Genomic DNA, 19,055 nt, shown 5'->3' with positions numbered 1-19,055 from the left:
CAGAGGCCTCCAGCAGCCCAGTGAGCACAGAGAAGGGGACAGTGCCAAAAAGAGGCAGGGGTCAGATGTGTGATCGAATTAGGCGCTGCATGGATACCCCACAAAGCTCAGCATCACTCAAAGGATGGATGTTTGAAGGGTGACAATGGCCCACACTACCCACGAGGTCACCTTTACTATGACTAGCTATGGAAATCTGAAAAAATCTCCCCCAAAATCCCCTCTGCAAAGCCTCCATTATATAGTCGAGAGAGCACTTGACTTCGAGCCTTTGAGTAGCTGGGAACACAGCACAAATGGCTGGCCATATCTTAAGCAATATGCCCAAGGTCCATTGAAAACAGACAAAAATGGGTACTCAGGCTCCTTCACGACTTATTGAAAGCGGCATTGTCTGTGCCTTTGCAAGGCACCAGCAGGGGTGGCATTGAGGGCGCGCCTCCTGACGGCGGGGTCGCCCCATGTGTCTCCTGTGCCCTTGGACTTTTCAACTCCCCTGGCTCGCATTCACTCACTCACTTTTTCTCCTCTGAACTTAAAGAATACTGCCTCATCTATCACTGACATGTTGGGTTTCAAAGGGACTGGGAGTGAATTCACTCTTTTTTTTTTTTTTTTTTAAACAAATGAGAAGAGCTTGTCTGGGAAGAGAGAGGAGAAGGTAAGGGGGTGGCGGGAGGCCGAGAGCTGATGATGGCCGCTCGCCTCCAGCCCCGTGCCCGAGGGAAGCCCTGTCTGGCAACCTGGCTCACGGTGGGGGGACAGAGGCTTTCGTGCTGTGCCACGTGCTGCCCCTCCGTCCCCGTGTGCGCTCACGCCGCCTCTCTCACTAGCCTTTACGTCGTGTTTCTAGTCCTGCTTAGTGTGCTTTGGAAGGCACACGTGTTTCTGATGCTTCCGGGAACACGTATGTACCCCGAGTGGAGGGAGAACCTGAGGTGCGGTAGCAGAGGCACACCAGACTTCCGAGGCCGGCCACCTTGCGGCCTTTAACAGGATGGTGTCAGGCACCTCAAGCTCGGAGGGTCCCCAGCTGACGCCTGCTCTTCCTCCTGCGATGGGGCGGGGGGGGCACTCTCCTGGGTGGCACCACAGCCGCCCCGCTTGCCAGTCAGAAACCCAGGAGTATCCATCCATGTGTCCACCCCCCTCCCTTTTTGGGTTCTGATTCTACCTCCTCAGTGTCTTTCTCACCTGTGGCTTCCTGTCAGCTGTATGACTGCAGGTTAGCGATCTCACCTAGATTACCACTAACTGGCCCCTTCTAATTCATTCTCCACAGAGCCTCCAGAGAGATCTTTCTAAAAAGAAAGTCCTATCCCATCACTTCCATATGTAAAATGCTTCAATGGTACCAATCTGAATTCAAGAAAACACTCATATCTCAGCGCAGAGCAAACAAGGTCCTCCAAGATTGGCCCTGGTTCCACTTCCAATAACATCTCCCACTGCCTCTGTGAGCCCTTCCTGTGACACGGCCATGCCAAAGGCCTGCACATCCCAGAACGTACCAAACCCTTGCACTGCTCTGCCTGGAACATCCTTGGAGAAGCCATTTCCAACCTGCTCTCAAGTGCTCTCCTTCACTAGAACAGGAATCTTCTCTCGGCTCCTATCAGCCCAGCACGGAGCATGCTCTGGACCATCCGTGTCTTACCTGTCTTGCAATGCCGGACACAAAGCGGATAATCAGTGCTGTTTTCTGAATACTTTTGCTGCAGCGTATTTTCCCATGGATGAAAGATGGCAGGCCTCTACTTAGCTTGGCTGAGGTCGGTCATTTCACAGATTTCTATCAAACGTTAGCTGCACATCCTTCCCAGGCAAGCAATCCTTGGCCCTTCACCCACATCAGGCTTTCTTCCCACCACATTACACTCCAGCTGTTCTGAGGAAAACCCAATTCCAATGGCAGTCACAACTAGCAAGCTGCCTTGTTGACTATAATTTTTGAAAGCCTCTTGGTTATGAGATTAAAGCATGATTGGGTGAGTCACCGACATGGGTGTTTGCGTGTAATCGACAAAGTCCTGGGCTTGGCATCAGTCACCGTCCTGACTTTGTGGAGCAGTCGGCAGGATTTATCTAGAAAGTTTAGAGGTTATTCTCTTATCATCCTCACCCTCCTTTAAAGGATACAATCTTCACTTTTATGCCAAGTCTTAAGCCAGAGAAGCCTACTATCTGCTTTAAAAGCCAGTCCTGGGCAGCTTCTGATGCCCACACCTCCTTTCCAGATGGTTCCTGGAGGGCACCATGCCTGCGTAGGCTCCTAGGACTGACTCCATACCAAAGCTACTCAGGTGTGTCTGTCTCTTTAATGGAACCATTTTCTAAAAGAAACTTCTGGGGCTAGGAAATAAGTGGAGAACCTAAATGTAAATCTTAAAACTATAAAACTGCCAGAAGAAAACACAGGAAAAAATATTCGTGACCTTGGGTTAGTCAAAGATTTCCTAGATGTGACACCCAAAGCACAATCCATAAAAAAAATTCAATAAATTAGACTTTACCAAAATGTAAAACTTTTGCTCTTCAAAAGAGTATAAAAAAATAAGCCAGAGAGAATGAAAAGACAAGTCAAAGACAGGGAGAAAATATTTGCAAATCACAAATCTGATAGAGGATCTATATCTAAAATATAAAAAGAAATCTCAAAGCTCAGTAATAAGAAACCAAAAACCCAATTAAGAAATGGGCAAAAGATATGAAGAGACACATCACCAAAAAAGATATGCAGACAGAAAATATGCACATGAAAAAGATGCTCAACATCATTAGGGAAATGCAAATTAAAACCACAATGAAACACCACTACACACCTATTAGCATGGCTAAAACATACAAACAAACAAGAAAACCCTGATAATACCAAGTGCTGATAAGCAGGTAAAGAAACTGGAACTACTGTACATTGCTGGTGAGTGGTATAGCCACTCTGGAAAAGAGTTTGGTAATTTTTTATAAAGTTAAGTATACACTTGTCATATGACCCAAACTTTTCTAGGTATTTACCCAAGTGAAATGAAAACAACCATCACACAAAACAGTGTAGGCAGGGCTTCCCTGGTGGTGCAGTGGTTAAGAATCCGCCTGCCAATGCAGGGGGTATGGGTTGGAGCCCTGGTCCGGGAAGATCCCACATGCCGCGGAACAACTAAGCCCGTGAGCCACAACTACTGAGCCTGCGCTCTAGAGCCTGCGAGCCACAACTACTGAGCCCGCGTGCCACAACTACTGAAGCCCGCACACCTGGAGCCCATGCTCCGCAACAAGAGGAGCCATCGCAATGTGAAGCCCATGCACTGCAATGAAGAGTAGCCCCTGTTCGCTGCAACTAGAGAAAGCCCGTGTGCAACAATGAAGACCCAATGCAGCCAAAATTAAAATAAATTAATTAAATAAATTTTAAAAATAATAATAATAAGATGCGGGAATTCCCTAAAAAAACCACAAAAAACAAACAAAAAAAAACCCTGTAGGCAAATGTTATGGCAGCATTATTCATAATCGCCCCAAACTGGAAACAACCCAAATATCCTTCAACTGACAAATGGGCAAATGAACTGTGGAACATCTATACCATGTATACATTTATACTCTGCAATAAAAAGGAAAGAACACTGATACACACAAAACACAGGCGTGAACCTCAAGTCATGATGCTAAGTCAAAGAAGTTAGACTCAAAAGCTACCAACTGTCTGATTCCACTTACCTGACATTCTGGAAAAGGTAAAACTACAGGGACAGAAAACAGGAGTGGTTGCCAGGGGCTGAGGGTAGGGGAGAGGGGTTGACTACAAAGGGGCGTGCAGGAATTTTCTGGGGTGATGGAACTGTTCTATGTCTTGATTGTGGTATGTGTAGCTTGCAGAACTGTATGCTAAAAAGAGTGAAGGTTACTGTATGTAAATTATACCTTAGTTGGGAAAAAAAGTAATTCTGGCTAAAAATGTGGCTGGTGGGTCTAGGGCTTAAGGTGTTAGGAGACTAGTGACCGCAGAAGGAAGTTTCTCCCTCTCTCAGAAATGGCAAAGAAACAACTCGAGTTGATTGAACCCACAAGCAGTAAAACAAATGCAAGCTGACCCAGTAATAAAACACCATTTCCAACCTACCATATTAACAAAGATTAAATGGAACCCACAGACTCTCAATTTGGTGAGAGGCAGTGACAGTGCACTATTGTTCCCTGCTGGGGAAAGCCTCAATTAGTCTAGCCTTTCTGGAAAATTATCCTGCAGCTTGTGTCAAAAGCTCTAAAAAATGTACATGCTTTAGGATACCTAGAGAAATGTTATTACTAGGTGATGGGTGACTGATGGCTATTTTGGGCTTACTTGTTAATTTAAAATTTTCGTAACACAAACTTGTATTACTTTTTTTTTTTTAAGAGTTTTTGATTTGGACCATTTTTTAAAAAAATTTATTTATTTTGGCTGTGTTTGGTCTTTGTTGCTGCGCACAGGCTTTCTCTAGTTGCGACAAGTGGGGGCTACTCTTCATTGCGGTGCGCGGGCTTCTCATTGCGGTGGCTTCTCTTGTTGTGGAGCATGGGCTCTAGGCGCGTGGGCTTCAGTAGTTGTGGCTCGCGGGCTGTAGAACACAGGCTCGGTAGTTGTGGCGCACGGGTGTAGTTGCTCCACGGCATATGGGATCTTCCCGGACCAGGGCTCAAACCTGTGTCCCCTGCATTGGCAGGCGGATTCTTAACCACTGCGCCACCAGGGAAGCCCTGATGTGGACCATTTTTTAAAAAGTCTTTACTGAGTTTGTTACAATATTGCTCCTGTTTTATGTTTTGGTTTTTTGGCCCCGAGGCATGTGGGATCTTAGCTCCCCGACCAGGGATCGAACCCGCACCCCCTGCATTGGAAGGCAAAGTCTCAACCACTGGACCACCTGGGAAGTCCCAAATGTGCATTACTTTTATAATACAACAATAAAAGTTAATAAAAAAGAGAAAGTATCGCAGAAAAATAGTTATTCCCTTTATTGCGGTCGTTCTAAGAATGTATTCCTGAGGAAATAGTCCAAAACAATTTTGATTAAGAATGCGTAAGAATATTAATTGCAGTGTTACTTATAATAACAAAAACTGAAAGCCACCTAACAGCAGCCACATTAGGAAGGGTTATGTAAACTGTGGTATGTCTGTTCAAAGGGAATGTTTTGTGTCTCTTATTTGAGTCACATGGAGTGTAATGTACGACTCTACTTCCTTCCCTTCCTTGCTCACAAATGTTGCCTGCTCTCCCTGTGACTCCAGTACCAACTGCTGAGTGCTTCAAGACACCCCCAGTCTCGTCTCTTACCGCGGTGCTCCCTCCACACACCCAAACAGACCAGACCACCCCTCACCCGCCGCTGCCAAGCAGTAGGGGCCCACCCTTCCTCGCCCCCGCACCTCCACTTCAAATCCTTCCCCTCCATCCAGACCCACCGGATGGATCCCAAATGAGGTGAAGTCTTTCCAGGCCATTGCTGCTGGTGGCCTGTACTGTAGCCCTTCCTGGGTTCTTCCCTGTTAGAGGCGGCTCTTCTGTGAGGACAGAAACGGGGCCTTTCTCAGCATCTGGGCACACGGTTAACATCCGTTTGGTGTTACGTGTCAGGGGCTGTTCTAAGTGTTTTATGGGTACAATTCATTTAACCTAACATCCCCATGCCATAGTTACTATTATCATCTCTGTTTTACCGACGGTTACCTCTGAAACATGTTACCTCATTTTACTCATTATTATCTTAGGAAACTGAGGCACAGAAAAGTTAAAGTCACACAGCTAAGCAAAAGAGTCAGGATCGGCGCCCAGGCGGCCTGTCCCAGGCCCATGCTCACAAGCTCTACACGCTCTTGTCACTGACTTGAAGCTGGCGGCCACAGGAGAGCTGAGTCTGGGCCTGGGGCAGAGTCTGGAGCAGAAGCATGTACCCCAAACGAGTTCCGAGCTAGGCCTCTGGGCAAACAGGACAGATCTCCACAGGGACCAAGAAGGAGTCCTCGGCAACAAGGAGTCAGGAATCCAGGCCTGGAAGCCGGACAGCCAGGCGGGCGGAGGGCAGGGAGAAGCTCAGGCAGAGCTCTACTCCCCTCTGAGCTCAGAAGTGTGCTCCTGCAGGCCAGCCGGGGAGGCGAGCAAGACTGCAAGCTTGGCTGGACAGAAGCTTGCAGGAAAAGCTAAGTCCCAGGACTTGGCTTGGGTGGAGGACAGGAGAATGAAGGGAGAGCTCCTTGTAATTCCCAGAGCAAAACTCGTTGTAGCAAATCAGGTTGGCATTCTCAGAGCTCAGAAACAGCTCCCAGTTCAAATGTACTTCAAAGCCAGTAGACTGTTATTCATTAGCAAACTTTCTTATTTAGGGGACTGCCAATTTAATGCTGACAAGCAGATAAGAAACCTGCTGGGATCCCCTCCCTGGGTGTTGTCCTTCAGGTCTGCACTCATTTCCTCCCACTCTGGCACATTTCTTTTACCTCACCACCACCCCCCCGCCCCCCGCCCCCGGGGGTGGTGTGTTCAAAATTCAAGGGCAATTAAATACTTTCTAATTTGCTTTCAGTATTTGTAGTGTTTTCTTACAGCAAATTGCTAATTGCTATTTTGTACAGGAGAAAACTTTTAAAAACAGAATGACCTTGTTTCTCATTGACTCTTAACGTGGCCCCTTCAAATCATAGCTAGTGTCCCCAGGTAAAATACCAAAGCAGCCACTTCCACACTCAGCCCAAACTTAACGTTTCCTGTGCACCCGCTTGCTCTCTTTGTGTCTGTATTCTGTCCATGAGAGACGTTAAGCTACTCTGAGGGCTGGGACCATGTTCTAATCTCTTTGTACCAATACCTAGCACAGTACTCTGTGCCTAGTAGATATTTTTTTTAAATGTGAGAAATTAAAAACATCAGTCAAAAGGGATGTTCTAAAGTTATAAAATACTTTTAAAGCTCTTAAATTCTCTTTAGTTAAAAATGTCTGTCACGTGCCATTTAAAATGGGAATGAAAGAAGTACAAAACAAACAACTGTGTTATAATAATACCATTCTTTAAAAACGTAGGAATTCCCTGAGTAATAACAAACAGGGCCACATCTTCAAGTTCTATGGGCACAGTGTCCTTGAGCACCCATTGACCGTGGGGACATTTTGAGTGCTAGGAGCAGCTTGTAGCATGCCGCTTCTGTACCAACACCGCAGATTTATGAGTGAGAAAGAGGTTGCAGTGAAGTATCTGCCTTCTCCACAGCTGATACTCAAGAACACGGGCAGGGAGGGAGGGAAGGGAATAAAGAGACAGAACCACAGAATGATGCGAATGAAAACCCAGGCAGTACTGCATCAGGCACCGATAGGAGATACGTGGAGAAGGAGGCAGCCTGTCGGAAGCGGCTTCTGGAAGAAGTGGGGGGCCTGCTGGGGGGAGCGAAGTGGAGGCCCAGGCCATGCGAAGGCAGGGAAGGACGAGTGAGTACAGGAGACGGGTGGGTGGGAAATGGGGAACACCGAACACCGGCCGCATCACCGAGGGCCTCCAGAGCCAGGGGGCATTTGGATCCGATGGAACAATCCAGCAGCTCGCAAACGCTGGTCTGAGATCAACAAAATGAGAAAAAGGTTTTCCACAAAGCTCAACCAAGTCAATGTGAGACTGCCCTGAACGGTGAAATTAAGTCTTCCTTTGTTTTGGTGCTAAAATGTTTTCATTTATAAAATCGTGGAGGAAGTAGACGGTAACTGGCTTTTAAAGAAAATGCTCTTGTTTGGCAAAATAAAACCTAGCAATCCTATATCTCATCCCAGAATATTAATGGAAATCTCACTATCCATGAAATCTGCTTAAGGAGACTGCAGGTTCTTGAGTGACAGGTGAAAGCAGCATTTGGGGGAACTCAGTCCGGCAGCGGAGTTCAGGACAGACAGCTAACAGAACAGCGGCAGAGCCCCCGGCTTGCAGAACCACGCAAAGCGGAATCAACTGGGCCTGCCCCAAGAGGCAGTCATGGTTGAAATCTAAGCATCAGCTGCAAGGGTTCCTTTTCCCCAGTGCAGGTTTTACTAACGTCAAAGGATTCCATGTCTCTTACGTAGCTGTTTGGCTCACATTCAAGTGACGTGGGGTGTGACATGGGGGCAGGACGTGACATGGGGGCAGGACGAGGATGTGCAGAGTGTCCTGTGAATAGAAAGGGGAGAGTCCAAGAGCTTCCTAATCAGGAGAACAATTACCCAAAAGCCAGGGCCCTGGAGGAGCCAAATCTGTTCCGTCTGTCAAAGCCACTTACCTGAAAGGCTCGCATCACAGAGAGAACGGAGGCACCGGCCACTGCCCCGCTCGACCCCCAGAGGTTTCTTATATATCATCTTGTCAGGGTGAGAGCCCTTTGTCTCACTTCACTGCCCCCTGGAAATGCTAGGGACTCAAGTTTGAATCATCTGGGCACAATCTCAACCCCAGCTGTGATGTGAGTTCTCTTCTCTTCTCAGACAGCCCAGCAGCAACTAATACAGAAACTCTGTCTTGTGGAAATCATTTCCATTAGAAGCAAAAGCAGGCTCTGATCAGAATTCACAGAGGGAGAATTAGGCTGGGGATCCCACCATGGGATACAGATCATTTCCATCTCACCATGGGGGAAGGGTGGCTGGCGGCTGATGTTAGCTCACCCCAGAAGGACTCTTTTCAAGAGGCAGGTGGGGGGGCTTGGTGCCTTGCCCACCTTTCCAAGCCGGCAAATCCGGTCTCCGACAAGCCTGAGCATCTCCATTTCCAGGGGGGCACCCTGGGGGTCTCTTTGCCTTCCCCTGGAGAGCCTCTTTTGCCGGGCTCCCCGAGGGGCATAGCTTGGTCTGAGGATATAGAGGTGAACACAGAAGTGCTCAGGAAGCCTTAGAAGCACTGCCAGCCCCCTGGGGTGCTAAAGCTTCCTGGCTCCTCACACCTGTCCAGGCAGCTCCACCTTGAGAAAGTCCTCATTACACCCCGTCCTAAACCCTGTATGCCCTGGCAAGTAATCAAATACCCAACCCTTTTATTCAAAAGAGGAGGAAACCTCTCTGATTCATGATAAGCATTTAATTCTCTTACATAAGCGCACCTCTCTTCTAGAGCTACAGTCCTTCTCCCAGATCACAGCTGCCGTTGTCTTTTTAAAAAGACCAGTATGTACAGAGATGCTTAAGAGACCCTGAAACACCCTTAACGACAAGCACTGGGCAGGGGCTGGAGATATAACGGTGAACAGATGCTGTCCTTACCCTTAGGGAACTTAACAGTTTTAGAGAAGGAGACAGGGAAGCAAATGGAAAACGACCAGGCAACGTGAAAATGTGATCAAGACAGGTGACAGGTATAAATAAAGTGTTCTGGGAGCCCTAAGCGGGAGGGGGGATGGATGGGCTGGCCAATGCAAGCTTCTCTGCAGCAGGATTTAGTTTCAGTCTTCAGCTTCCTGGAAACGAAGAAAGGTTTACAGGGGTGGTGGTAGAGCTTTTCCCTTCTATAAGAAATGAGCCTGGATAATAGGCAAGCAGAAAGAACCAGAAGGCAAGTGAAAAGCTTCTAGAGGTGGAGTAGGAGCCACGCTTACTTTCTAAAGTTATATAAAAAGCAGTCTTTGGAGTTCTGCTGAGGATCTATTCTGGCCGTTTTGACCAAGAGCAGAAACATCAGCTACTGGTCCCCACTGGCAGCCACTGCACTGGAGGGCACCTAGTAGTGAAGGCCACACTAGGGCTCGGTACCCAGTATCCCCGGTAGGTACCCAGTTTGGTAGAGGGCACATTCCCCTCTCTGCCTCTGGCTACTTTCTGCTCCCTCTAATCACCCCACAATCAGAGTTTCCTTTTACAGCATTAACTTATGGGCTGTTCCAAATGCTTGAACTGGCTCAAGCTGCCTTCTCTAATCCAAACTTTATCAGTAATAGAGGGAATATTTTGATCTCGGTCTGACTTGTGTGTCTATTTCTCAGTGGTTCAGAACTCAGAAGGGAGGGGAGTGTGATGGAACACGCCCCTTAAATCTCAACAGGGTGGGCAATCGGTGACCCTCAGCTCTTCTTCACCAATCATGTCCTTCACTTTGTTCACCATGTGATTCAGGGCTTCCCTTCCCAAGCAGCCTTCTTTCACTAATCCCACCTACCTAAGAACCATCAGGTTGGGTATTCCTTTAGCCCTGTGTCAACTCACTATGCCCTTGCTTTTATCTTACTGAAGTTTCTTGTAAGTACACAGAGTTCTTCACAAATTCACTAAGCAACTTTAGGGTGGAAAGTTTGTCTTCCACTGCCTAAGGCTCCTTCATAGAACTATGAGTAGTAGTACTTGTAACACGATAGGAACTCAAGAAATATCTGTCCAGTGAGAGCCGGAAATCATGTCTGAGTCTGTATTTTTAACAACTTCCAGAATAATACTACCTGTATTCCTTCCAATTTTTGAAAATTATGAGTAATTGACTATGTGACATGCCTAAAGGAAGAGTGAGCACATGAAAAGTTTAGGGTTATAATAACAAGCTGCTCGGCAAAGTTACTCCGACACTTAATGATACAGGTTATTTTTTATGCGTATGCTAACAAGCCAAAAACAGTGATCAACTCACATAAGTGGGTGTAATTAGTGCTACTTATATACAACTAGGTCAAGTTTTCAAGCCTGTCTCTTGTCCACACCTTGGGATGCATAAATGTGGATTGTTTGCTCTGATTCCATATGAAATTAAAGTGTGATTACTAAACCAATCTCTCCTTCCAGGGAAAGATTTCAATACCCTCTGACTGGGGGAAGTCCTGTGCCCCGTGTTCCCTGAAAGCTGGAGGCTGTGGCTGCTTCCTCCTCGGCTCCACTCTTCCCCAGAGCCATCCTACACAGCCCGGGGGCTGAAGGGCTCAAGAGAGCACAGGCTCTTGGCTGTGGATTTATGTATAAATGAGATGAACAGATGAAAATGAAAATCTTGCTCATAATAATGAAACTGGTAACTGGGAAAAAAGGGGAAAATTCTGACAGGGTGATAATTACTCTTTAAGCCTCCCTGATTCTAGAACTATCTCCACGGCTGACATGATGCGCTGCCTGTCAACATTTAACCAGAAGCTCTGAACTTCTAGTAAAAGCCTTCCTGTACTGTTTACCATTTACCTTAAAGAGAAGTGTAGCAATTCTTATGGTGGCAGAGATGACACAGAGCAACTCTGTTCTCTTTAGTCTTAATTCAATTGGATTTCCTTTTAATTATTCATGTCAGGCCAACCCAAACAATGCCTGACAGCTACACACAGGACGTGAGAGCAACAAAAAAGGTTAGTGAAGTTACAAATGTTCTCCAAGGATCTGAGACTACAACAATAGTTCTCAGCACCATTTCAAATACAATGGGTTTCTTACTGAGCCTAACGAGTAGAAAGAAGGACTTTGTTTGGGGCGGGAGATCACTCTCCAGTCTCGACTTCACCGAGTTTAGGAAGAAGCTCTGAACCACCTCTCTTATCATTTTACAGTTTAGGACCCTTATGAGTATTTTTTTAATAATGGCTAATGCAAATAGGAAGAGTCTATGCTGTAACACATTGAACAATAGGAAAGATGAAGAAAGAATCCAAGACCACAGTCACTGGGACATTTCAGGAGACCTAGTCTGACTCAGAGAGAGAGAGAGAGAGAGAGAGAGAGAGAGAGAGAGAGAGACCGACCCCCCCCCCCCCACCCCCAGCCCATGTAGGCAGAGAACTCCTGACAGGTATTTCCATCATAGGTGCCCTTATTCACAGGCTACTGGAAAGAGGATAAACTACTGTGATCTTTCTGGAAGGGAATGTGGCAATGTTTCAAAATTCTTAAATATGTCTATATTTCTGACCCCATCAGCACAGTTCCAGGACTGTCCTAAAGAAATAACCAGAGATCACAATAAAGATTTATGAACACGGATGGCCATGGCACTATTTATAGTATCAAAAAATCAGAAACTAGGGACTTCCCTGGTGGCGCAGGGGTTAAGAATCCGCCTGCCAATGCAGGGGACACGGGTTCGAGCCCTGGTCCGGGAAGATCCCACATGCCATGGAGCAACTAAGCCCATGCGCCACAACTACTGAGCCTGCGCTCTAGAGCCCGTGAGCCACAACTACTGAGCCCGTGTGCTACAACTACTGAAGCCCACGCGCCTAGAGCCAGTGCTCCGCAACAAGAGAGGCCACCACAATGAGAAGCCCGTGCACCTCAAGGAAGAGTAGCCCCCGCTCTCCGCAACTAGAGAAAAGCCCACGCGCAGCAACAAAGACCCAACGCAGACAAAAATAAATATTAAATAAATAAATTAAAAAAAAATCAGAAACTAAAAATCCACAATTGGGGCAAGGTTAAATGTTTAAGAGCATATCCGTATGATGGAATATTACATAGGCATTATAAGGTTTTAGAAGAATTTTGAATGACATGGGAAAAAACTTATATAATATTAAAATGCAGAATATAAAAACTACATGTATGCTACACTAACCACTCCTCCCTCCTACCTGAAGTGGGAAATTCATAAGAAATCATAATATACCGAAATATTAACAAGAATATACTTTTGCTTTCATAATCTGATTTAAAGCTTCCTTTCTAAGGAAAAAGTGGGGACCAAAGGGGCCTAACTAAGAACAGAGTGGAGGAACTAAGAACAGAGCGGGAGGAAGTGTTTCTCGCCCTCCTGTGTGTCTGGTGCCACGTGCCTCCCCACTACGGCTCATTTCTCCGCAGCTTAAGGACCACTTCGATGCTGCTGGCTCCCAAGTGGCTACCTCTAGGTGAGCCCTCCTGACTGCCCTCCAGACCTCTATGCCCACATGCTTACTCCACATCCCGACCTGTTCTGTCTCCAGCTGGCCCCTCAAACTCAACAGACCCGCAACGGAAGTCATCTGCTTTCTTCTCAGCTCTCCTATCCTAAGGTATTTCCTGGTCAGTCCGTGGCACTGCATCAATGCCCGTGCCTGAACCTGAAGCCCGACCCCCTGAGTCAAATCTCCTCCCTCGCCACCCGCCCCCTCCCTTCCACATCGAATCAGGACAGTCAATTTGTCAAGGCTTCCCGATCCTCCTTCCTCGCTCGGATCTGTGATTTTCTCTCTCCCCAGGGGCTCGATCTCAGGTTGGGCCCTTGTCGTTTCTCTCTTGGAATATAAGATTCCTTTACTTTCTTCTTTCCGTCTACTCTCCATACTACAGCCAGTAAGCTCTTTCTAGAACACAGTTCTGATCACGTCCCTTCTGTATCTGAAATTGGCCTGCGGCTCCCCGAGCCCGTTCCTGCAGACTTCACGGCCTGGCCCCTGCTCCCTCCTTTAGCTGCTCTCTCTTCGCACGCCACACCACACGACCTGGAGCAATCCGACGCTGCCCAAAGGCGCCACCCCTCGCCCCTTCCACGCCTGCACCAGCGCTTTGCATGAAATGCCCCACCCCTTGCATTCGGAGCCTGGCTGGCCCCTCAAGTCTTTTAAAGGCCTTGGTGTACACACTGCCCCTGCTGGGAAGTCTTCCCTGATCCCGAGACTGGGCCCATCCTCTCCAATGCAGTCTCACCACACTCTGTGACAGCTCTGTCGCAGCACTTTACGTTTTCTGTGTGGTCTGCCAGCTCCTTCACTACACTATAAACTTAAGGATGGGGACTGTTCATTTCCAGCACCTACCACATACTTGCTTTCCGTACCCAATAAATGCTTTCTGAAGACATGCTGAAGGGAGGACTCTATGACTAAGCAAATAGAGACCAAGTCTACAAACATATCCAACCACCTGATCAATAGCTTACTCTTGTGCTCAAGTGATGACATAAATAATAAGATCAAGGAAGAGCCAGATAGGATGATTATGCCCATCCTTCTGACCTTGCACCAACTATCATACTGTACAAAAATTAAACAGCAGAGAGCTGGAATGCTCATTTCTTAAAAATAACTGCATTGTAGAGAAGGAACAGAAACATACTTAACTATATTTTTAAATGCACGATCCAACAAAACACTTTGCTACATACAGCAGCAGGGGTCAGGGGGAGAAACGCCATACAGCTTTCTGTGAGTCAAGTTTTGCAATGACTGTCTTCCCACCTTCGGGCTCCTACCAGATGGCGGAGCCAGCGTCTCTGCAGGTGGGCTCAGGAAGGCGGGGCGGATGGGATGAGATCTGACTGTGAAGAGGCTGCTGAGCTTGCAGAGGTGGGAAATTAAGAACCACTGCTCTTTTTGCTTCAGGCTAATTAAGGCTACCTGACTGTAAATAGGGTAAGGGAACTGGTGCTAAACGGATTCATTCCTTTACTTCTAGCCTCCAACCGGACCTGCTAAGCATGATACTAATCAAAGGAACAATTTACTTAATTGCATGAAACTATCCCGAGAGGTAACTCAGCGCAAGTGTTCTCTATTACCAGCCCAACTCCCCAGTGCAGTGGTGAAGGGCTGCTAAAAGCTGACTGGGTAAGAGAGCTGGATTTCATTTAAGCAGGGGTCAGCATACTGTGGACCACAGGTCAAATGTGGCCTACCACCTACTTTCTGTATGGCTCACGAGCTAGGAACGGTTTTTATATGTTTAAATGATTCACAAATAATCAGAGGAAGAATACTGTTTTGTGACATGAAAATTATATGAAATTCAAATTTCAGTGTCCTTAAAGTTGTACTGGGACACAGCCACACTCATCTGTTTGTCTGTCCCTGGCTGCTTTCACACTACAACAGCAGGGTTGAGTAGTTGAGACAGAGACCAGATGGCCTACAAAGCCTAAAATATTTGCTATCTGGCCCTTTGCAGAAAGTCTGCCGAGCCCTTACTTAAAAGGCTGGGCTAGGCCAAGGTCATCCATAATAGCATTCCACAGCAGCTTGGGTCCCAAGGTATCTAAAAATTGTTTCCACCAATAAGTTTACCTTTACGATCAAGTCCACTCAAAGAAACTGCCTGAAGTTTGGGCTTCAGAACCGTGCCAGGTGGGAATCATATAAGATGAAGCTGAGAATTTAGTAAAGGCTCCTTTAGTTTGATGGAAACATCAGATTTTCTTCACTATAACTTTCTCTAAATTCAGAAAGTCAACGGCTCAGCAGGAGTCATTCACATCCCCCGACCACCTGCCGGGGACCCCAGAAGTGGCACAGTTTCCCGCAGTCATGCTTGTTTCTCCAGAAGCCCTCACACAGAGTGGCCTCTAAGCGCTATCACCTGACTGAGCAAGGTCGGGCTGGAGAGAAAGCGCCAGAAAGCTGTAGGTGTAGTTTCCTGAAAACAGTCAATATTCCCTAAGAAGTTTTTGTTTGGGGGCTCTATTTAGCACCCCACTATCCTCCCTTGCTATCCCTTCTGAAGGCAACGGCCCAGGCACAGAACTCCAAAAGGAGCCGAGGCCTTGTCATCCTATCATGTCAGAGTCAGGCAGGGTCATCTCCACCCCTAGGAGGGAGCAGGCTACCAGGTGTGCACAAACAGAAGTGCCAGGGAGCTTGCGCACTCCCCCGAACCAGAGCAGGGGGTGGAGGCCTCTCACGGTTCCCCTTCCCCAAAGCTCAAGATTTGCATATCATTATAAGCCATTATGATTACTTTTACTACAAACACAAAAAAGTCTGGGACTCCCTTTATGGGAGTCTCCTTTTAAGAAACAGGAGTGACATGTTATAAATCAATAAAATAACACAAGCATCTGCGTTCAATTCTAGATTTAACATGGCAGCAGAAAACAAGGGATATCATTCAACTCATCCAACCAAAAAAGCATACAGAATGCACTCGGCACCTGCACTGACTTTCGGGGCAGCGAAACAAAGGAGCATCATTTCACTGAACTAGGACCTCTTAGAACTAGGTTCGCCCTCGAGGTAAAAAGATGCTCGGAGTAGTCAAACCAACCTCGAAGGCAGTGCTTCGCAGTCTGTTTCACACCATGGTACGTACAGAACTTGCTAATATTTGAGCACACACTGGGTAAGCACACAGGATGGCAGGCAGGTGGTCCCCGGGGACTGGAGCCAGCTCAGGTGGCCCGGCGGCCTGAGGGTGCACTATCTCAGACATGGGCCAGGCAGCTCTGGCCGAAGCTGCTGCCTGCAATCACCCAGTGATCGAGTTGCTCTGCGTGTCTGCGGTCACTGTGACCTCCCAACCAGTCCGTCGTCGACCTGACACACAGGCCCCACGCTGGTGTCCTCCACCTCACTCATCCTGGAGAGCATCACAGGAAACTGGTTTCTTGGAAAGGCAAAACTGCTGGCTTAGCAGGTTTATTCTGCGTTCAAGGGCGTACAGCGCGACACAGATGTTGTCCCCTCTCACGGAGGCCTCTCATCGACCCTCTCTAATTGAGGCTAGTGTAGGAGGACATATTTTTTTTAGGACTGCCACCAAAAACGCGGACACAGTGAACTGGGGCAAAGAAAGCATCAGAGAGCAACTCCAAACAGCAGGCCATGCCGAAAGCACTGAGGAAAAACGGATTTTCGTGAGGGCAAATGCAGGCAGTAGGCACAGGAGAACAAACGCAGGGACTGCTGAATGGGGCCATTTAGCTGATTTATAAAGGGTCTTGCCAGTGTCCCTTGCTACAGGAGATTGATGTGCTCCTTCTTCTAAAGCTGTGGTCCACACACTTGTTTTCTGGGGAACCAAGGAATCAGCTCCAAGGATGCAATTCCATTATTTTCAAACCTTAATTAACTGGAACCTAATTAGGACTTGAAGGGTTTTTTTTTTTCTCACTTTGAAGGAAAACTTTTCTCTCTCAAGTCAGCATGGTGTAAATGGAGGAAAAGCGAACAAAGAGTGGGCTATCTGGATTTCTTGCATATAAGCAACTCATCTAACCTTTGGGGACTTCAGCTTCTAATCTATAAATCAAGAGGGCTGATGAAATACAGGTATCTAAAGTTATTTTCATTGGGACTGACATATACACACTACTATATATTATAAAAGAGATAACTAATAAGGACCTACTGTATAGCACAGGGAACTCTACTCAATACTCTGTAATGACCTCTATGGGAAAAGCATCTAAGAGCGGATATATGCATATGTATAACTGATTCACTTTGCTGTACAGCAGAAAGAAAACACTGTAAATCAACTACACTCCAATAAAAATTAATTAAAAAGTTATTTTCAGCAATAAAATTCTGACTCTAAGACATGCCAACAGATCAGTATCAATCTGAAACTGTGATCATTCTTCTACCCTGACTACCACACCCCTCCTAATGCGAGTTGAGATTGCTGATGGTCTTTTACAGTGTTTAGCGTATTTAACATATTTAATTCAATCCAGTTTTAAAACAATCTGATGGGGAAAGGTTTCTAAAATGGTATAACAGAACCCTCTCATTTGATGTGCCTGAAGCAGTCAGTGGCGGGTTAGTTTTTCCAGAAGCTGGCTAAAGAGGGGAATCATACAGAAGAGACACATACATAACTAGACATTTGTTTTACTTAATTTATGTAAATCTACATTCATTCACGTTTAGAAAAAATGTAAATCTTTTTGAAAAGGTATGCTAATTAGATTTCTACATACTTTTTTCTGATCAACTACTCATAATTCATCATGTATAATTTATAGTTTTTGTTTCGTTAAAAGAGAGTGAGAGCTTAGACATCTGCAAAGCAATCTCAGTACAGAATTCCTCCTGAATTTTATGATCTTTTCCCCCACTCTTCTATAGTTGTCACACCCAAACAGCAGAATTTTTGGAGATTCTTCTTCATCAAGTGTTTCCAAACAATTTAACTTAGTTTTCACAGAAACACCAGCTTTTAAAAATGTTCTTACTTGATCAATTTACCTAATATTCAGTTAAACTGCATAATTATAACAACATGTACAACTGGCGTAGCCAGGATGGGAATAAAGAGGGCTGACTCTTGATACACACAACTCCTCTGGTGGAAGGAGCACAGCCAGCGCGTGCAGCACACCGTGGGCACCGGTCACTGTGGCGGGCAGAAGGGGCGGCGAGCACTGGCTGAGAGGACCATGGGGCGGCCAGGTGAGGAGTCCAGGGACGCAGGTGGAGAGGCTTGTGTAGGGCCTGGGAAGAAGGGCAGGGCTGGAGAAACTAATTTTGGTGTCATCAGCATCCAACTGGTAATTAAAATCATAAGAACACAGGAATTCATTCAGGGAGGGAGTGTGGATAGAGAAAAAGAGGGTGGGGTAGACCCCAGGGAACGCCAACCATAAAGGGGTGAGCAGAGGAAGAGGCTCCTGCAAAGGGACCAGCAGGACATGACTAGAGATGTATGAAGAGAAGCAGAGAACCAGGAGGTGAGCTTCAAAGGGCCAAATGCAGGACAGAAGTCCAGGAAGCAAACACTGAGAAGCGTCCTTGGATTTACAACCAGGCAGCCGCTGGTAAGTGAGAATGAGGTTCACACCCTGAAGAATGATCTCACTAAAGCAAGGAGAGGAGATCCTCTATCCTCTTCCATGCCCGTGACGCCTCTCCCACTGGCTCTGCCCTCTCCTTCAGCAGCCACGCTGCCTACTGTCTCCCAAGTGGCATTCTCGAGCAGGCAGGTCTGCTAAGGCTACCTGAGCCCAGGCAAGGGAAGGAGGAGCATGAGGGTTCCAGAAGATGCCTTGACTCCCCCAAGCACAGGCAGAACAGATGATCCATTTGTCCCAAGAGCCGCTAACTTATTCGTAGGCCCAGGGCAGCAACTGTCTGCCATGCCTTCTGAGAAGCATTTGTGTAAGTTTATCACAAAGAGTAGGATGCAATGAAATCTTCAATTAGAAAGTTTTAAAACAAGGCTTTTGAGATCTCTCCAAGCTGAAAGGCTCAGAGAAACAAGTCTCTGCGAGGCTGCGCTCTGCCAATGGTCTGACGAACGGCTCCCTTAGCCAATCCTGTGGCCCAACTCATTTTCCAAACTCCCAGAGACTTCCCACAGCGTACAGAGACCAGGGGAGGAGAGCGAGTTCTCTGGGGCTTGGGTAAGAAATATAAATGAGAAGAAAAAGGCTGCACAACATGGAACAAAAGCTCTACTCTGTAACGTACTGGCAAG

The 19,055-nt window shown here is 46.8% G+C and overlaps 1 protein-coding gene across 5 annotated transcripts in view; it reads right to left on the bottom strand.

Moving 5' to 3' along the window:
* Window positions 1-19,055, bottom strand: part of DIS3L2 (DIS3 like 3'-5' exoribonuclease 2) — a 386,722-nt gene that overhangs the window by 54,029 nt on the left and 313,638 nt on the right. The gene's annotated exons all lie outside the window — the stretch shown is intronic.

The sequence above is a fragment of the Balaenoptera acutorostrata genome, chromosome 8 (assembly GCF_949987535.1).
Source record: "Balaenoptera acutorostrata chromosome 8, mBalAcu1.1, whole genome shotgun sequence".
NCBI classification, from domain to species: Eukaryota; Metazoa; Chordata; class Mammalia; order Artiodactyla; family Balaenopteridae; genus Balaenoptera; species Balaenoptera acutorostrata.
The sequence above is the reverse complement of the archived record's forward strand: the minus strand, read 5'-3'. Positions and strand labels throughout refer to the sequence as shown.